Here is a 22,252-nt window from a genome sequence, read left to right on the forward strand (position 1 = left end):
CGGTCCGTCTCCTCAGGTCGCCCACCACTCCTGCACTGGTGCTCATACTATATGACCAGCAGACTGAGGAAGAAAATAGCCAGGCTTGGTTCAATGTGGGCTGGCTTGGTATGTGGTTTGAAGCTGAAAATGGGCTACTTCTAACCTGAAGACACACTGAGGGTGCCCCCTGGGAACAGTGGGGAGCTTAAGGTTCTATGTGAGCAGAGCTTTAGTACATGTACCTGACGATCCACTTTGTGTTGGAAGAGATGTGGCCCGATATAAGGAAATATATGGATACGTGGGCAGGCAAATGACATGGCTGGTTGGTCAGGGGTCTGAAGGAGAAAAGTTAAAGATCAAAGCTTGACTGGTCCGGAGAAGAGGCAGGAAAGTGAAACTGAAAGTCGCTCAGTCGTGTCCTACTCTATGGGACCCCATGGATTATACAGTCCATGGAACTCTCCAGGCCAAAATACTGGAGCGGGTAGCCTTTCCCTTCTCCAGGGGATAAATGCAGGGATCGAATCCAGGTCTTCCGCATTGCAGGAGGATTCTTTATCAGCTGAGCCACAAGAAGGAGAAAAGTTAAAGATCAAAGCCTGACTGGTCCAGAGAAGAGGCAGGAGGATGGGGCCAATGCCAAGGACTAGGACCTAGGTCTATTTTTAATTGTGAATTAATGGCCATGGGAGCCTTCAACATGGAAGTGATGCTTAAGAGCTAGTTCACAAAGTGACCAGCTCTGTGACTGATATGAAAAGAGAAACTGCATTTAGTCTCCAGATAAGCTGTTTCTCAACTTAAGTCAACCTCTATAGTGCCTGATATCTATATTCTATTTTGCAATTTTTCAGGCCCTGCTCCCATTAATTTCTCAGCTATATTGACTATGTCAAAGCCTTTGACTGTATGGATCACAATAAAGTGTGGAAAATTCTGAAAGAGATGGGAATACCAGACCATCTGACTTGCCTCTTAAGAAACCTATATGCAGATCAGGAAGCAACAGTTCAAACTGGACATGGAACAACAGACTGGTTCCAAATAGGAAAAGGAGTATGTCAAGGCTGTATATTGTCACCCTGCTTATTTAACTTATATGCAGAGTACATCATGAGAAACACTGGGCTGGAAGAAGCACAAGCTGGAATCAAGATTGCCGGGAAAAATATCAATAACCTCAGATATGCAGATGACACCACCCTTATGGCAGAAAGTGAAGAGAAACTAAAAAGCCTCTTGATGAAAGTGAAAGAGGAGAGTGAAAAAGTTGGCTTAAAGCTCAACATTCAGAAAACTAAGATCATGGCATCTGGTCCCATCACTACATGGGAAATAGATGGGGAAACAGTGTCAGACTTTACTTTTTGGGCTCCAAAATCACTGCAGATGGTGATTGCAGCCATGAAATTAAAAGACGCTTACTCCTTGGAAGAAAAGTTATGACCAACCTAGATAGCATACTGGAAGCAGAGACCTTACTTTGCCAACAAAGGTCCGTCTAGTCAAGGCTATGGGTTTTCCAGTGGTCATGTATAGATGTGACAGTTGGACTGTGAAGAAAGCTGAGTGCCAAAGAATTGTAGCTTTTGAACTGTGGTGTTGGAGAAGACTCTTGAGAGTCCCTTGGACTGCAAGGAGATCCAACCAGTCCATTCTGAAGGAGATCAGCCCTGGGTGTTCTTTGGAAGGAATGATGCTAAAGCTGAAACTCCAGTACTTTGGCCACCTCATGTGAAGAGTTGACTCATTGGAAAAGACTCTGATGCTAGGAGGGATTGGGGGCAGGAGGAAAAGGGGACAACAGAGGATGAGATGGCTGGATGGCATCCCTGACTCGATGGACGTGAGTCTGAGTGAACTCCAGGAGATGGTGATGGACAGGGAGTCCTGGCGTGCTGCGATTCATGGGGTCGCAGAGAGTCAGACACGACTGAGCGACTGAACTGAACTGAACAAAAAGTAGAAGCCAACAAACTCCATCTCTCATGTTTAGAACACAGTGCCTGGAATATCCCATGGACGGAGAAGCCTGGTGGGCTGCAGTCCATGGGGTTGCTAAGAGTCGGACACGACTGAGCGACTTCACTTTCACTTTTCACTTTCATGCATTGGAGAAGGAAATGGCAACCCACTCCAGTGTTCTTACCTGGAGAATCCCAGGGACTCGGGAGCCTGGTGGGCTGCCGTCTATGAGGTCACACAGGGTCGGACACGACTGAAGCGACTTAGCAGCAGCAGCGGTGCAATGTCTGCCACACGATTAATACTGATTAACTATAAGGGTTAGATGCTGTCCCCTATAGTCAGAACTCAGCCAGATTTCTCTGAATCCTCGTTTTCCTCCTACTCCTCTCCTTCTGACCTTTAACCAACCTCCAAGATGACTTTTGAAAATGATATTATACCTAGGATGAGAAAGAGAATTTATCTTTTATAAATAAGATAAAGAGAATTTATAAATAAGATAAAGAGAATTTATCTTCCAATCCCCTCATAACTACTATCAGAGACCAGCTTGCATCCCACAACTTCGATTTCCTCTTCATTTTAGTCTATGACTCCCCAAAGCACCTCTAAAGTTCCCTAGAGTAATGGCAATTTGAAATCTACTGGCCTAGAGCAATTGTCCTAAGCATGTGACAAAGGGAACTTACTTAATGAAAGGTCTAAGAGATATAATCAGTTAACAAGGCAATTAAACACATTACCCAGGACTGTGCCACCTGGGTTCCTGTGGCCTACACCAGCAAAGACTAGCAACATCATTTCAATTACACACCCACAGTTAGCCCCAGATGCGGGTTAGTAAACCAATGCTAATACAAGAAAGATGATATGTACAGGAGAGAATTATAATGGCAGATTAACAAATGCAAGCTAACAAATTGTACATTCTGCAAATTAATAAAACTAACAACAGTAGCTTATTCTTAGAACTATCCTGACAGCATTGACTTATTTGAAGAATCCATAAGGTAGGGAAACAAACAAGAAAATAAAAATGGACCAAAAAACAGGGGGAGGGGTGTGAGCTGGATTCTAACTTTAACTCTGCTGCTAATAGTGAATCTAAATAAAAATATTCTCACGATAAGAAACAAAATGTAAAAATTATCTTCTTCTCGTCAGACTAGCTCTTTCACTAGACTCTGGACAAATCAACCTCTTTTCTGAGTTTCTATCTCATTTTAAAGATTGGAAAAAGGACAAAAGAGAGAGTCTTGGGAAGTAGGAGGAGTATTAATTTCTAAAAGCCAGTTGTAAACATCACCGTTTATTGAAGCAAATGTAGAAACAAACATAGAATCAAAACAAAGCCAAGTGAGCAGTTGGCAAGTGGAGCAGGTTTCACATAAACTGTGAATCAACAAATGTGAAGAAGGATTTATTATTTGGGCCCAGAACAATACTATCTACTAAGGGGACACAAAAGAGTCCTTGCTAAATTAATTGAGCACTTATTCTCAAATAGTCCTCACAAAAGGCCTGTGAGGTGAATGCTTAGAAATGAGTGAACTTAGTTTCCAGGACACTTAACCATACACTAAAATGCTTTGGCCACAAGTATCAGAAACCCCCGATCAACAAGGAAATGCATCGCTGCTGCAACTGAGAGTACAGTGGCCGGAAGTCCTCCGGGTGTCATACAAGGACCTGTTTTCTCTGTCCTCAGTGGCAGCTCTGTCCTGTACCTGTACCACCTGATGTCCACCTCATGCGTCAGTGACAATTGGAGCAACATGTTTCCTTGTTTCTCAACATGAGAGACAACCCTTCTCTTTTCTGTTTTTCCCCTCAAGCTGACGGGGACAACTTAGGTCATATAACTCCTGAGTCAATAACTGTTCCTAAGGAATGTCATGTGCTAGAATGCTAAAAGTAATAAGGACCATTCCTAGAGCTGGGGATGGCTCCAGTTTCTTCTGAATGTGATTACGAGAGGTGTATATGTGAACAAAAGTTAGGTGCTTATAAGAGGGAAGAAGAGAGAAGGGATGAAATAGACAGACAGCCAGTGGGTCCACTCCATTAGCTCTAAGTTCAATGCTTGGCAAGTGGCGAAGCCAGCACTGAACTAGTTAAAACATTTGGAGAACCTCGGACCGATTTCTGCAACTTAGAAAACCACCTTACCAGGCAATTCTTCATATTACAACCCAACAAATCAGTTTTGACAACTATACCCCAGAGATGCACGATAACTCTATCTACCCGACAAAAAGGTCAGGTCACTTTACCGAAAGAACTTGTCAAGACAACTGAAAACAGCATTTGAAATCCAGAAATTCATGGAATAGCCAAGCATATGAATTCCATGCCAATAGAAGCCATTGCTTTGAATGAGAATCAACTGTGTTATAAATAATAATAACACTATCTGCACATAATAAATATCCACGTGCCATTTAACCCATCTTAGTACTATTAATATTTGTTTATGGCAAAGCAGCACTGGTGTATCTAAAAACTGCAAAAGGCATAGAAAGTTTTTAAGCAATTATAATTTGTTTAATGACTAGTCATAAACAAAACACCTCAGCCTGCTAAGCCTCCTCTAATTTCTTCTGGCTGCTACTGATAATGGTCTGTAAATAATGCTGCCCGGTGTCTGGTGTCTCTGAAATATTTAACACTGAGACACAGATGAGCTGGCAAGGTGCTGGCCTCTTTTTAGCTGAGACCTAGATCCCAAAATATTCCCTCTTCATCCAGGGTTCCATCGAAATAAATATTTGCTTTTCACAAAGGATTTTTGTCCTAGGAGGAAGAAAGACAGATAATGGCAGCCCAGGACAGCAAATCTGCTTAGAGAACTAGCTCCAGGTTGCTATGCAGAGGGAAATAAGCCAGGTAATCCAACTTTTGGACCATTTCCCAATCTTTCCCCTTGCTTAGGGTCATTACTATATACCTGTACTCCAAGCTCGACCAACAAACACATTCAGATCCTCTCCATTGCTGGGTAAACAGAATTCCTTGCCACCAAGGTACTCCTGAAAAACTGAGCAACATTTTGTTCCCTGAATGGGCCAAGTGTCCTTCCACCCCAGCTTTTTTGATGATGTAATTCTTTCTATCCAGCTTCTAAGACTCAGATAAAATGTTTCCTAATGGTCTCAGCATGAAATAACCTCTTTATCTTTTATAATACCAATCTCTGCCTAGTTCTGTGTAAGCAATTTACATACATTATGCCCTTGAACCCTGAGTTAAACCTCAACTCATTGTTGAGGTAAGTGTTGCTAGACCATTTTATTAAATACAAATAGGGGATTGAGATGCAGCATGATTACATTGAAGGAGATCAAACCCGTCAATCCTAAAGGAAATCAACGCTGAATATTCACTGGAAGGACTGAAGCTGAAGCTGAAGCTCCAGTACTTTGGCCACCTGATGGGAAGAGATGACTCATTGGAAAAAGACTCTGATGCTGGGAAAGTTTGAGGGCAGGAGGAGAAGGGGGCAGCAGAGGATGAGATGGTTGGATAGCATCACTGACTCAATGGACATGAGTTTTAGCAAACTCCAGGAGATGGTGAAGGACAGGGAAGCCTGGCATGCTGCAGTCCACAGGGTCTCAAAGACTCAAGACAGGACTTAACAACTGAACAACAGTATACCCAATGTCACAATAAATGACCAAAGCAAGAGACTAACACAGGTGTTTTAGATCCCAAAGCCCACACACTGCTTTTTAAATTCCAGGTACACCACAAACACTAGCATTTTATTTGTGCTTCCTTTATAATGCAGATATCATTTCTACCCACTGTTAGAGCTATTGATGTGAATTTCTTTATCTTCTTTTCTAAAGTCTGGAATTCTTGAAGGCACACTCTATGTCTTATTCATATTTGTATCCTCTGAGGGATTTGCATAGAATAGATGCTTAAGACATCTTTGTTGAAAGAATGGACACCATTCAATACATACTTATAGCAATGAATTGCTATTATTAACTTTCAGATTTGATTTCCTATAATCATTACCCTTGATGACAGAGAATGAACCTTTTTTTTTTTTCTTTTCTAGGAAGCAAACCCAGAGACAAACAGAAAATCAAAACGGGTTTCCATTAGCATATGTGGAAAGATTTCGTTTATGCTCAAGTAAAAACTAGACTGATATAAATACAAAATGCACTTGGCCATTTGTTTTGAATTTTAGCACTTTCTTTCATGAAAAAAAAAAAAAAAGCCCAGAACCATTGGTGCGTTAATGAGTTCCCCATGTGAGCACCAGGGTTGGCATGACATCCCCTGGTTTCATAGAGCTTTTGACATCAACCATGACTGGAACTATCCGTTGCTCATTCGGCAGGCACAGAACTTCCTCCCAGCCTTGCCTATGACAAGGTCATCCTCTGTTTCAATTGGACACGTGGGTCCTTTAGAATGGAGCTTCAGTCTGGCCGTGGGATTTGGCAACAATGACAAAGAGAGCAATCAACAACTGCCACCCCACTCACTGTTCACTTGCCAAAGCTAAAAAGTGACTGATTGTCGGGCCTTCTGAGGTTAAGTGTGATAGATCCTTTCTTCCTTTGGATGTAATGCCTGTCTGGTGATGAAGTTAAGAACTTAATGCAGTGAAGAACAGCATGTCTTCATGGCACAGACTCTGGGTGCTAGATTCAAGAACTTCCATTCACCCGTATGTGTTGCTTTCTACGTTCCATATCTGATTTTTGTTTTTATATTGGAGAAAAAAATAATATCCTCATTGCTGTTGTTGTTCAGTCATCCAGTCATGTCCGACTCTTTGCGACCCCATGGACTGCAGCATGCCAGGCCTCTCTGTCCCTCATCATCTCCTGGAGTTTGCCCAAGTTCATATTCATTGCATCAGTGATGCTGTCCAGCCATCTCATCCTCTGACACCCTCCTTTCCTTGTTAGAGAATTTAAAATGAAGGAATCGGCATTTACATCATCCCTTGGACTGCGTCTGTTACAGTACTTAATTGTACCTAATTGCTCTAAATGCTGTCAGTTCCTTATTTCTGTCTTCAGATATTATTTTTGGAAACAAGGACTAACATCAGTTTATAAATTAGCTGTATGTCAATAGTTTTGTTGTTTTTGTTTTGCTTTGCATTGCTTAGTGGCTGTCTCAGAAATATTACTGAAATTTGACTGTAGTTAATTGCAAATTAGGTCACAAGTAGAACCTATTTTAAATGAGTATTAAGCCTAAAAGTTAGGACCCCCAGGTTTAAACTTGATGTTTTGAAAGCAGAGAATAAGTTTTGCTCTAGGAATACTAAAAGTCTCTGACTTACAAACCCAAGCAATGGAAAGGAGATAGGACCACTGCACGCACTGCCATGCCACAGCTCAACGACTCAGTCGTCACTGCTATAAAGTGAACATTTGCTTCCAGCTAACCGTGCCCCAGTGATGAGTGTGGAAACCTATTCCCTAGAAAGATTTTCTTCTGCCACAACCTCCCCTCTTCTTTCCCCGTCAGATAAATCACCCAGGTCATACTACTCCCTTGCTCCTCTCCACTGTTCACCTCTGGTCATCGCTAAGTTAACCCCACCCTAGGTCATTGTTTAAAATGTCCAAACTATATACATTCCCCTTAGCTAATTTTATTTTCTCCTCTCTCCATAATGTATTCAGTTATTTAAAGAACCTCTATCTCCTTCCTCACCTTGCAACTTTTCTGAACATCCACACGATCCTAATTTCTTGGGCTTTCTGTAAGAGTAGGTCTATTAACAGAGAGAAAAAATCTCTCTCCCATTTTAAAGGACATAATTCGTTTGTAGGATCATTTCTACTTGGATACAAGCTATTAGTGTAGCAGATTTAGAAAATTCTTAGTTCACTTGATATAGTATAAATCATATGATTTGTTGTTTTACTTATTTCTTGGGAAATATTTGTAAATTTATCATATACTTACTTTTATGGGACTTTTAACATCTTGAAATTCTCCATAACCATGAAGGGCATACCTTCATTGGCATTAGCCAATGTGGTTGTTGACAATTAACAATTAGACATGAGTGACTTCCCTGGTTGGAGTCTGCAGTGAGGGGCATACTCCTTGACAGTTTTTCTACCAACTGGCATATTCACACAAAAGCTAGTCTCTGAGCAAATTCGATTGGGTATTTAAATGTTTACTAATTTAGCAGTAACCAGAGTTGGAAAAGACTTTTGAGAATCTGTTGAACAGCAAGGAGATCAAACCAGCCAACTAAAAAGGAAATCAACCCTGAATATTCATTGAAAGGACTGATGCTGAAACTGAAGCTCCAACACTTTGGCCACCTCATGCGAAGAGCTGACTCATTGGAAAAGACCCTGATGCTGGGAAAGATTGAGGGCAGGAGGAGAAGGGGGTGACAGAGCATGAGATGTTTGGATGGCATCACTGACTCAATGAACGTGAGTTTGAGCAAACTCTGGGAGACAGTGAAGGACAGGCAAGCCTGGTATGTTGCAGTCCATGGGACTGCAAAAAGCTGGGCGTGACTTAGAGACTAAACAACAACAAGCCAGAGTCATATAACAAATTGGGCAAGCTTGACAACATCTCCGCTCTCTTATCTTTCCTATACTCCGGCTCATGCATTTGATGAAAGGCTGTCTTGAGACACGTGCACAGTACTCTAGCGGCAGGATTCAGCTGTCCCTCCAGTAGAGAGGAGGTGATGGAATCCCGCACTGGAAGCTACACGCAGACCTGGATGGAATCCCGAGGACAGGGCTTTATCTCAAAGTGAAGCAATTGTATCAGTAGATTAGAAGGCCTTGTAAGCCATCTAGACTATGTATCTTGGACCCAGTCATTTCACCAATTTAAAAATCACGCCTAACATCAATTGTACTAATTAACAGACTCTCTGGTGTTGATCAAAGAAAATTGAATCCTTCCAACAGAACTACTAATCTGTGGGCTTCTGATTAGTGTTTCAAAGGCTAACTAATTTAGAGCTTATATTGACAATTACGATGCTTCAAACATTCAACTCATTAGAATGGGATTAAAACACTTGCACGTGCACATACACACACCACCAACAACAATAAGTTACACATAGTGTAAAACTCTTGAAAATTCCAAAATTCTATACTTCTTGTCTTTGCACACAAGAGGTCTCATACAGGTTTACAGGTGAGATACGGGGGTAAGGTGCCCATAGTAAATACAGTATATGAGCCACGCCTAGGAAACCGACTATAGACTTTATTGTCATTTGGTGTAGGAAAATGCTCAAGCTTTTCAATTGGGAGGAACTCAAAATGCTTAAGACTTGGTATCTCTATAAGTGTATAAGATAAGGGGCCAGAGATTTAGGACCGTTGCAAGTATAGGAAAAGAAGAAAATTTAAGTAATTTGAAACTAAGAAAAAAATTTGAGTAAATGACCTATCTTCCTAACAATGTAATATGCTTTTAAAATTGAGTGTTGCCTGTCCATTAAGAAAATCAAATATGTAAAAGAATGGCTATTCAGAACACACAACACAGATTGATATATTTGTAATTATTTTGCCAGTGTAATTTATATCTCTGGATTTCAAGATGCCTATTTAAGACTGGGTCATGCACTTAAGGTAAAATACCACTGGGGGTAAGTAATGCCTGTGTTAGGATCATGTGGCCCAAAAGATTGGGTTTAAGATGGTATGAGCTACCTGAAATAAGCCAGCACAACTTAATTTTTTAATTATTAAAAAAATTTATTAGTGAAATTATTTAATTATTAAACATAATTTAATAATTGACATGTATTAAAATAAATTATAAATATGTAATCACTGCTAACTATTTTTAAATCCAACCGAAAAAGCAATTAGGTATCTTTCTGTTAGCAGCACAATCTTAGATCCGGACAGGAAGAGCATTGCTCTTTTATTAATAAAATATGTTACTAGTTATCCTTCATCTAATTAGAAACTAGACACAGTGAGTGCTTCAAAAGAACAAAATACTTAATTACCACTTAATTCTCAATACTTCTACAAGGTCACTGCCAAGGTTTGTCCAGCCTAAGTCTGAAGTCTTCCAATGATAGTGTTCTCGCTTTATCCCAAAGCTCTCAGTTAGCCTTTCAAAAGCTCTGTCAGAGCATCCATTCTCATGTGTTTTCATCTAACAAATGTGACCTGAGCATCTTCCACCGACAGGTACTGCCATTGGCTCTGGGACCCAGCATTAAATAAATTACACATATCTTTGCCCTCATGGAACTACATTCCAGTTGGGAAAGACAGACAATAGAGTTATGGGAAATATCTGGTCTGGGTTGGAAGAGACGTGCTTTACAGAGGAAAAACCAGATGAGGGCAACAAGGAGACCTGCAGGGTTGAGCAAGTTCCAAAAGAGGTAAGTGTGTCGGCAGGTAGCTGGGGAGAGGGCGGTTCCTGCAAACACCGAGATCCTAAGGGGGAAACGCTCCTGGAGTGCGTAAGGAGCAACAGGTGCCTGTGTGGCCAGGGCAGGGTGAGTGAGGAGCCAGAAAGGCCGACAGGCAACAGTGTGGGATGGGCGCACAGAACGGAGGGAGGGCTGTGGTGAGATCAGTGTCCCAGGAACCGCCGTATGTGAGCATGGGGAATAGGGCCCAAACCAGGAAACTTTCAGATGAAGGCCCTTCGGATAATGAAAATCTGCCCTTATGTGTCCAGAATCTTATCTTTCTCAGGTTCAACAAGTCTCCTTAATTCATGTCCTTGCTGTTCATGTCATCCAGTTCGGCAACCCTTCACCATCCTGCCGATTCTCCTTTGAATATAACTGAGGGTGCCCGGTCTCTCTCTCTGCCTATAACTTGACAGAACTCTTCGTGAACAAAGGGCAGCCTTTACAACTGAATAGGGATATGCTTCCACACCGCTCTGAATTTCCCCCACGGGAGTCTTATTATTGATTATAATGGCTACCTATTTGCTTGTGCATCTCACCAACAGAAGGGGAACTTCCCAAAAGCAAAGACTTGATCCCATCACAATTATAACCCAGAGTCTCACATATCACTGGTTCACATACAGTTGAACAGTCTCAGAGTCAGTGTTGGTTGAATATTTATAGATGATAAACCTGAGGTATAAAAAGGTTAAGCAATTTGCCCAAGGTGACAAAGCTAGAAAATAGAGACAGGATATGTCCCAAAGCAAGCAGTCTATCAAAAATGAAAAGACAACCCACAGAATGGGAGAAAACATTTGCAAACAAAGCAATCAACAAAAGATTAATCTCTAAAATTTACAAACTGCTCATGTAGCTCAATATCAAAAAACCAACAACCCAATCAAAAAAATAAGTGGAAGATTTAAATAGACATTTCTCCAAAGAAGTCATATAGATGGACAAAAAGCACATGAAAAGATGCTCAGCATCACTAATTATTAGAGAAATGCAAATCAAAACAACAATGAGATATCACCTCACACCGGTCAGAATGGCCATCATCAAAGAGTCTACAAATGGTAAATGCTGGAGAGGCAATGTGGAGAAAAGGGAACCTCTTACACTGTTGCTGAGAATGTAAATCGGTACAACCATTATGGAGAACAGGATGGAGGTTCCTTAAACTAAAAATAGACATACCATATGATCCTGCAATTCCACTACTGGGCATATACCTGGGGAAAACCATAACTTGAAAAGATACATGAACCTTAGTGTTCATTGCAACACTATTTACAATAGCCGGGACATGGAAGCAGCCTAAATGTCTATTGAGAGAGAAAAGGATAAAGATGATGTGGTACATGTATACAATGGAGTATGACTCAGCCATAAAAAGAACAAAATAATGGTATTTGCAACAACATGGATGGACCTAGGGTCATCATACTGAATGAAGTAAGTCAGACAGAGAAAAACAAGAGTACATGATAGTGCTTATGTATGGAATCTAAAAAAAATGTACAGTTCAGTTCAGTAGCTCAGTCGTGTCCGACTCTTTGTGATCCCGTGAAATGCAGCACAGCAGGCCTCCCTGTCCATCACCAACTCCCGGAGTCCACCCAAACCTATGTCCACTGAATCGGTGATGCCATCCAACCATCTCATCCTCTGTCATCCCCTTCTCCTCCTGCCCTCAATCTTTACCAGCATCAGGGTCTTTTCAAATGAGTCAGCTCGTTGCATCAGGTGTCCAAAGTATTGGAGTTGCAGCTTCAAAATCAGTCCTAACAATGAACACCCAGGACTGATCTCCATTAGGATGGACTGGTTGGATCTCCTTGCAGTCCAAGGGACTCTCTCAAGAGTCTCCTCCAACATCTCAGTTCAAAAGCATCAGTTCTTCAGCCCTCAGCTTTCTTTATAGTCCAACTCTCACATCCATACATGACCACTGGAAAAACCATAGCCTTAACTAGACGGACCTTTGTGGATAAGTAATGTCTCTGCTTTTCAATATGCTGTCTAGGTTGGTCATAACTTTCTTTCCAAGGAGTAAGCATCTTTTAATTTCATGGCTGCAATCACCATCTGCAGTGATTTTGGAGACCATAAAAATAAAGTCAGCCACTGTTTCCCTCCCCAAAAATGTACAAATGACCTTATTTATAAAACAGAAATAGAGTCACAGATGTAGAAAACAAGTTTATGGTTACCAGTAAGGAAAAAGGGAGATTGGGATTGACACATACTACTATCTATAAAATAGATAACTAATGAGGACCTACTGTATAGCACAAGGAACTCTATTCAATACTCTGCAATGGTCTATATGGGAAAAAACTTTTTAAAAAGTGTATGTATATGCATACATACTTTGGCCACCTGATGCGAAGAGCCAACTCATTGGAAAAGACCCTAATGCTGGGAAAGATTGAGGGCAAGAGGCAAAGGAAACAACAGAGAATGAGGCAGCTGGATGGCATCACTGGCTCAATGGACATGACTTTGGGTAAACTCTGAGAAACAGCTAAGGACAGGGACGCCTGGCAAGCTGCTTGGGGGTCTCAAAGAGTTGGACATGACTGAGTGACTGGACAACATATGAGTGTATATATATACATATGTGAGGAGGGCATGGCTACCCACTCCAGTATTCTTGCCTGGAGAATCCCCATGAACAGAGGAGGTTGACGGGCTACTGTCCATGGGCTCGCAAAGAGTTGGACACAACTGAGAGACTAAGCACGTATACACATGTATATGTATACCCGATTCACTTTGCTGTAGAGCAGAAACTAATACATTGTAAATCAACTGTACTCCAATAAACATTTAAGACTAAACAAATAAATGACCCATCTGTCCACCTGACTCTGCTACAGTATATCCCACTGAAATTTTATTTGATTCTCTTGCCTGTCTTCCCCACTAGAGCCTGAACTTCCTCGGGCCAGCAGCTCTGTTGTGTTCATTACTGCATCTCACATATCTAGCATAATATCTAGTAAAATGGTTGGTCAATTGTTAGACAGGTTAAAGTTTGAGAAAGTTGGTTTGGACTTTGCTCTTGTTGAAGTCATCGAGCTGAGGCCATAACTGATAGCATTAAAGGAAAGACTAGATTTTTTGTGTATTGATGACTATTACAGCAGACATGACACATTCAGTATATCATTCAGGTGGGACAGAATTACACCCCACTCTGTAGGCATGTAAACACAAACACACACAGGCTACTACCGGGATCTACCAGTCTACAAGATCAAAGGTGCAGGCTGTATTCTCTTAGGAGCTGGTTTGCTCCAAGGTCATCAGTTCAAATAGGACAGATGAGCCTGTTCAAACTAAGCTCCCAGATAGGATATAAATATATGTCAAAGGACACATGTTTAATGGATGTGAACAGAGAGAGTCCACAGAGTAGTAATGTCAGTTTTATTTTTAGAGGAGAGAACTATAGATTTTTGGTTGATCCCATCACTCTATATTAAACAGCAAAGTCAATGTGGCCAAGTGGGGAAAAAAACCAAATCTTAGAGGCAGAGGGCCAAACTGCAATATCTGGGTCATACTTCCACTGCCACGCGAGCTTATGAATGTCTTTTCAACCCTTAGCTATACTGGTTTCCTTGTTTGTAAAGTCCTTCCTGTCTCCATTGGTTACTAGGAGAGTTCAGTGGGGTAATAGGCACAGCATCGACATATGGAACAAACCTACCTTACAGGATGCAAGCAGAATGTAATTTTATTCTTGTTTTCTACCACTTTGTTAGCTTATAGGGCTGGTTGTTCTATCTCTGCATGAAAACTTGATTGATCTCATGACACTCCTGTTTACTTCAAGCCAAAAATACAGTGTCAGTTCAGTCACTCAGCTTCTAGTTTGTCTAATAAGCGGAGCTTTGAGCTTCATTCACAAGCAAAACTCCCCTCTATTTCCATACCCAGGACCTGGTATTGGGAGGTCCCCAAGACCCTCTCTGGTTCAGTGATTTCCTAGAATCTGTCACAGGATTTGCATATAGTTGTGCTGTACCCAAAAGGATACAAAGCAAAATCAGCAAAGGGAAAGGCACACAGAGCAAAAATCTGGGGTAAATTAGACACAAGCTTCCACAGTCCTCTCCTGGTGGAGGCACACAGCATGAAATTAATCCTCCCAACAATGAGCTGTGATGACATATGTGAAAGGTTGCCAACTGAGGAAGTTCATTAGAGACACACTATTCAGGATTTTGCCTCATGGGTACCCTTGCCTAACATGTAGCAAAATTCAGGGGTCCCAGGAGGAAAGCAGGAGTTCAGCATAAAGTGTACTGTTTGCAACAGACTAGGCCCAGTGAGCTACTCCAAGGAGATGGAGGCACGGGAACCCTCCTGAAATCCAAGTTCCCAGACACCAGCCAAAGACCAGCCTTATAAGCAGCTTCTATGGTCACTCTAAATGCTAGCTGCCCTGAGTAGAAGAATGTGTCCCCCTCTTTCTTTCTTCTTAACTCCTTCCCAACTATTAGCTGACCTTGAGTACAGAGCAACTGGGGAGAGGGAGGGGAGGGAGGGGAACAGGACAATTTTTACTTACCTGGCACCATTTTACCCTTGCCTCACACATCTGGGACTGGCTGGTGTTCAATGGTTGTCACTGTGTCTTAGTTGGTATTCCTTTGGGGGAGTCTCTCCTCTTTAGAGGGCTTCCCAGGTGGCGCTAGGGGTAATGAATCCATCTGTCAATGCAGGAGACACAGGTTCAATCCCTGGGTCGGGAAGATTTCCTGGACAGAAAATGGCAACCCACTCCAGCATTCTTGCCAGGAGAATTCCATGGACAGAAGAGCCTGGTGGGCTACAGTACATGGGGTTGAAATGAGTTGGCCATGACTGGCTGAGCACCCTTAGGGATCTTCCGATTTCTCCCCTGGGAACACTTAGCTGGACTTCCTGTGATGCACTGCCACATTTTCCTTGGCCAGAAGTGGCCCCGCAGCCCCTGATTCTTCCATAGATCAACCACATGGACTCTGTCACCACATGGGCCTCCATCGTTCTCTACAGTGACCTCCTGGGCAGGATTTGAGAGAGCTGCACTTGGTCTCTCTCTGGCCCATGGAAAATTTTTACCCCTAATAAACTCTGTGAGTGTAAATGGATCAATGCAGTCACCCCTCCTTGGCTTCAGTTTCCTGAACAGCTAGCTACCTGACTCTCCCTTTTAGGTTCCAGCCTAGAGTCAAGTGGGCTTCCCTGGTAGCTTAGGAGTAAAGAATCTGCCTGTCAGTGCAGGAGGCTCAAGAGACACAGGTTCAGTCCCTTGGTCAGGAAGATCCCCTGGAGAAGGGCATGGAAACCCACTCCAGTATTCTTGCCTGGAGAATTCCACGGACAGAGGAGTCTGACAGGCTACAGTCAATGCAGTCGCTAAGACAGTCAGACATGACTGAGTGACTAACACACACACACACAACAAACAGAGTCAGGTCCTGTTGTCACACACACTGGTCCTGTTGTTACATCAGCTGCAGGAGCTAAACATCAAGCTTTCTGAGTCATCCTCTTTTCGTTTGTCACGAAAAGCAGAACACCCTTTTCCCTCACCTTGGTGACTGGGGAGAGTGGGGCTGGCAGGGGATAGGAGGGGTGATCCATGGCACACCAACAACTCTCTCAGAAAATTACTTCCATATACACTCCAGAGATTCCTCTCCACTCACGTTGATATCCAAAATCCAGATACTAACCCAGGTTTTAAGGGGTCTGAAGTATATGTAATTCAAGTGGAGATGTGCCTTTACCAAAAAAAAAAAAAAATATATATATATATATATATATATACACACACACCCACACACACACACATACAACTATGAATACAAAACTAAGTAGAAGAACTGTACAAAGAAGATCTTCATGACCCAGATAATCACGATGGTGTGATCACTGACCTAGAGCCAGACATCCTGGAATGTGAAGTCAAGTGGGCCTTAGAAAGCATCACTACGAACAAAGCTAGTGGAGGTGATGGAATTCTAGTTGAGCTATTTCAAATCCTGAAAGATGATGCTATTAAAGTGCTGCACTCAATATGCCAGCAAATGTGGAAAACTCAGCAGTGGCCACAGGACTGGAAAAGGTCAGTTTTCATTCCAATCCCAAAGAAAGACAATGCCAAAGAATGCTCAAACTACCGCACAATTGCACTCATCTCACATGCTAGTAAAGTAATGCTCAAAATTCTCCATGCCAGGCTTCAGCAATACGTGAACCGTGAACTTCCTGATGTTCAAGCTGGTTTTGGAAAAGGCAGAGGAACCAGAGATCAAATTGCCAACATCCGCTGGATCATCGAAAAAGCAAGAGAGTTCCAGAAAAACATCTATTTCTGCTTTATTGACTATGCCAAAGCCTTTGACTGTGTGGATCACAATAAACTGTGGAAAATTCTTCAACAGATGGGAATACAAGACCACCTGATCTGCCTCTTGAGAAATTTGTATGCAGGTCAGGAAGCAACAGTTAGAACTGGACATGGAACAACAGACTGGTTCCAAATAGGAAAAGGAGTACGTCAAAGCTGTCTAATGTCACCCTGCGTATTTAACTTATATGCAGAGTACATCATGAGAAACACTGGACTGGAAGAAACACAAGCTGGAATCAAGATTGCTGGGAGAAATATCAATAACCTCAGATATGCAGATAACACCACCCTTATGGCAGAAAGTGAAGAGGAACTCAAAAGCCTCTTGATGAAAGTGAAAGAGGAGAGTGAAAAAGTTGGCTTAAAGCTCAACATTCAGAAAACAAAGATCATGGCATCTGGTCCCATCACTTCATGGGAAATAGATGGGGAAACAGTGGAAACAGTGTCAGACTTTATTTTGGGGGGCCCCAAAATCACTGCAGATGGTGACTGCAGCCGTGAAATTAAAAGACGCTTACTCCTTGGAAGGAAAGTTATGACCAACCTAGATAGCATATTCAGAAGCAGAGACATTACTTTGCCAACAAAGGTTCATCTAATCAAGGCTATGGTTTTTCTTGTGGTCATGTATGGATGTGAGAGTTGGACTGTGAAGAAGGCTGAGCACCGAAGAATTGATGCTTTTGAACTGTGGTGTTGGAGAAGACTCTTGAGAGTCCCTTGGACTGCAAGGAGATCCAACCAGTCCATTCTGAAGGAGATCAGCCCTGGGATTTCTTTGGAAGGAATGATGCTAAAGCTGAAACTCCAGTACTTTGGCCACCTCATGCGAAGAGTTGACTCATTGGAAAAGACTCTGATGCTGGGAGGGATTGGGGGCAGGAGGAGAAGGGGATGACAGAGAATGAGATGGCTGGATGGCATCACTGACTCGATGGACATGAGTCTGAGTGAACTCCGGGAGTTGGTGATGGACAGGGAGGCCTGGCATGCTGCGATTCATTGGGTCACAAAGAGTCGGACACGACTGAGCGACTGAACTGAAACTGAACTGAACCGAGACAATAAATCACAACAAAATATTTAAAAAGCTGACAAATACTACAAACATAAAACTCAGAAAATAATATTGTTTTTAACTACTTGATCCTTCTGTGTAAGACTTTTTTCTGTTTTTAGCCATAGACTCTTTTATCTCCTCTACATAAGACAACTTTATACTATTTTCAACAGTGTGAAAAAGAAATATAATTCAGTCTCACCTCTGGAATTTATTTTTATTATTGGTAGGTTAGATAATTTTCCTTCAAATTCATAATAAACCACATATATTTTAGGGACTTGCTGTCATCATTGGAAAATCTCCATCAAGTTGTTTGCATACATGATTTGTAAGACTTGGAAGAAATTTCTAAACGGCCTCGAACGCCATCATTTCCAACCTCTCTTTCTGCTCCGTCCTGTGTGCCTCCATACTGGCATCCTGGTCTTGCACTCTTGTGTCACGAGAGTGGGTGAGTTGACACTAAGAGGAGTCCAGGTATTTGTGGAAGCCATGCCCGTATTGACACTGTTAGCAATACTGTAAACCTGGACACGAGTATGACCCTGGGCCACGTGGTTATGCTCTAATGCAAGGTAGATACAGCACAAGGCCAGTGCTTGCAATGGCTGGGCTTCAATTTTTCCTTCCAGGGGACTTTGTCACAATTATAGGAGTGGGTAGGGAAGGGGGTTGCTACTGACACCCAGTGGATGAAGACCAGGAATGCTGCAGACATCCTTCAGTGTTCAGGACAACACCCCTAGCAAAGAATTATCCAGCCCCAAATGTCAAGGGTGCCAAGACTGAGAAGGCTTGAAGGTGGGATCTTGCTAGCTGGAATTCCAAAATATGCCCCTAGCTGCTATACCACCACTGCCCACTGGGGGGAATGTGAAAAAGTGAAAACCCAGAGCGGATATAGACCATGGTCCTAAAGCATTGCAGCTAGAATATTTTAAATACTCTTGCAAATTCTACAGAAACAGAAAATCATATAACCTCTTTGCCTAGGCTCTCCCAGGGCCTTGGAAACGGCCCTGCGACTGAGGAATCCTGAAGCTTCTGCTTTACCAGCTTCAGGATGAATCTTGTCTTCCCTGCCTGCCAACACAGAGGTGGATGGCAGAGTCCTGAGTTTAGCATCCTGTTTATATATTGAAAAGGAACAAACACCTTTGGAATGTCTCTTTACCAGTCTAGTACATTCTCTTAATTTTGTGAAGTTTAAGACAGAGGGAGGCCACAAACCAGCCACTGGCAGGCTGGGACCAGGCTTGCAGACAAGATGTGTTGGTTTTCACAGGATTCCCACATTCAATTTGAATGAACTGCTAGCCCTTTAAAAAAGTACACTTTACATAGAACCCCAGATTTCAGGCTTTGATTGAAAAATCCAGTAGCACTGTGTTCCACCTGGCAACAAAGGAGTTATTTGTTTGTTGTTGTTTTTGTTTTTTCAGCTTAGAGGTTGCTTTTACAGTTTGCTGAAGACCACACCCAGCCAGGAGTTCTTCCTCCTGGCCTAGTCCTCTCCGTAGTATCTAAATCTACACACTTGCCCTGTGGCATCAGTTGACTACAAAGGCTGCGCAAATATTCAATGGACATTGGTGTTTACACTTTAACTTCTCTTCCAGCCTCTTCTGAATTCTGGACAAATACTCCCCAATTTATCATGGGTCATTTTTCTTTTCTTGGAGAGGTACAAGGCCCATACTTTAATAGAAGCCACATAGCTTCGGCAATTTATCACACGCTAGACTTTCGATGAAAATGCAAAGTGTGAAGGGAAAAAAAAAAAAAAAACATGTGTCCTCTCTATTGAATGGGGTAGCATTGACCAAAAGGTGGCAGGCCCCAAGGGGATGATTTGTAGTCAACTGCACCAGAAAAAAACAGTTCTTGAAGATGCCAGGATACAGACACCAAATTGATTTCAAAGCCCAAAAGGCCAATTAAATCATGTGGAAATTAATGAGCAAAATAAAAGGCAAGGAATAATAATAGCAATGTAATCATTGCAATGTGTCTAAAATTAAAATTAGGATTTTTTTTTTTCTCATTTGATATGGGAAGGTGATACCCACTGACATTTAGCAAAAAGTGTGAGTGGGCTCTTTTCAAAGTCAGGTCTTCTGGCCCCATCCTCAAATTATTAGTGATTCCCTGCCAGGCATCAGGTAGTGTTACACATCAGACATCAAAAGAGGCAGAACTGTTTGAGCATCCTTTGCCCTGAATCCTGAACTCTGTCTGGTTAGCCTTGTTCCTAAACATAGAATTCATTATTTTAGTTGGAAGACATATAATTCCACTTTCTTATTTTTCAACAAAAGAACTGAGACCCAGGATTACTTGGAGACTTCCTGTGATGGCTAATGTTATGTGTCAATTTGACTGAGCTATGGTACCCAGATACATAGCCCAACATTATTCTGGATGTTTCTCTGAGGTGCTTTTGGGTGAAATTAACATTCAATCTGTAGACTCTGAGAAAGCAAACTGACCTCCATAATGTAGGTGGGCCTCATCCAATCAGCTGAAAGTCTGATCAAGCAACAGGCTGACCTCTCCCAAGCAAGAAGGAAGGCCGCAGCAGACAACCCTGGACTTGATTTGTATCAGCTCATCTTTGTCTCCAGCCTGGGGCCTATTTTGGACTACTTTGGGCAGATTTTGGACTTCCTATCCTTCATAATTACATGAGCCATTTCCTTATAAGAAATCAAACTGTGATGTTGAAGAAGACTCTTGGGAGTATCTTAGACTGCAAGGAGATCAAACCCGTCAACCCTAAAGGAAATCAACCCTAAATATTAATTGGAAGGACTGATGCTGAAGCCCCAATACTTTGGCCAACTGATGCGAAGAGCCATCTCATTGGAAAAGACCCTGATGCTAGGAAAGATTGAAGGTAGGAGGAAGAGGAGGCAACAGAGGATGAGATGGTGGATGGCATCACTGACATGGGTTTGAGCAATCTCAGGGATATGGTGAAGGACAGGGAAGCCTGGCATGCTGCAGCCCATGGAGTCTCAAAGAGTCGGACAAGACTTAGCAACTGAAGAAGAACAACAGCATGTGCACATCCTATTGGTTCTGTTTCTCTGGAGAACTCTGACTACTGCACTGTCCGAGGAGAAGGTGTTAGACTAGGATGTGAGTCCTGAGCCTTCGTATCTAGTGTCCTTTCAACAAATAACGACCTGACTGCAAATGCCACCAAGTGCATTAGTTAAGTAGGCAAACATCACTTGTGTGCATTGCACAGCTCCAGGAGCTTGAACATTTCCAGATCTCACACCCCAAGGAGAAGAGGGAGATAATCAGACTTAGACCATAGCCAAAAGGCAGGAGCAAATACCTGCTCCAGGAAGTCAGGGTGCTGAGGCAGGGGGTGCTCTCCTGAGATGATGGAAGATGCCAAGATGATACAAACAGATGGCTCAAACCACAGGAAAGAGCACTGAGGTGTAAGCTGATAAGAAACAAACCGAGATGAGAGTCACGTCCTCGGGAGACAGAGAGGGGCATTAAGGTACAGAGCCAAGAGTTCAAACCAAACCACTCAAAGCAGGTACAAATACAGACTCTAAAGGGAGATTCAGTGATTCATCCAGCAAATGTTTACTATGCATCTGCCACGTGTCAGGCACTCTTCCAAATACCACAACGAGGATGAGATGGTAAGCAGAGGCAGTGTGGTCTCTGCCCTCAAGGAATCTGGAGCTTGCCTTTAGCCATCACCTGGAATAGTGATTCTCAATCAGTAAAGCAGAGGGCATCCCTTGCTATGAACCTGTTTTATGTTGTTAAGGAAACAAGGAAGAGACACTTGCATATTTTTTTAAAAGCACATTCCAAATGATCTTGTACATTCTTACTGGACAGCTGCTGGCAAAATCCATTATTCTCATAACATAAACTACAGAAAGTAAAGCATGGGGTAGTCTTCATGCAGAAAAGGCAGTCTGAGGAATATTTGCCAAGAATACTAACGAGCATTTGCAGCTTGCTTTTGTAAACTGGCAGGGTTGGGGAGAAGAAGCTTGTTGACTTGCATCAAGGGCCCAGAATTAACAGATCCGGCTCCTCAGATCACTTGCATGTACTCCACCTCCCAAGTCCCTACTTCCCACCCCACGTACACAGACGCACAACATATACACGCACGCACATGCTATGTGGACAGGTTCTTCTACTCATCTTTATTCAGCAAGACTCGACTGAGTGGCAGACTCGGCGCTCGGTATTAAGACTGTGACCCCTGCCCATACGGAGCGTACCACCCACTGAAAGAGAAGAGCAATACGCAAACACTTGCGCTGACAGCGTACACTGAAAACTGAGTACACCGCCAGGAAGGAAAGGTACGCAGGACTGTGAGCACACAGGGAGGCAGGCCAGCCTTGCCCTGGGTGTCAGG

The sequence above is a fragment of the Bos indicus x Bos taurus genome, chromosome 14 (genome assembly GCF_003369695.1).
Source record: "Bos indicus x Bos taurus breed Angus x Brahman F1 hybrid chromosome 14, Bos_hybrid_MaternalHap_v2.0, whole genome shotgun sequence".
Taxonomy (NCBI): domain Eukaryota; kingdom Metazoa; phylum Chordata; class Mammalia; order Artiodactyla; family Bovidae; genus Bos; species Bos indicus x Bos taurus.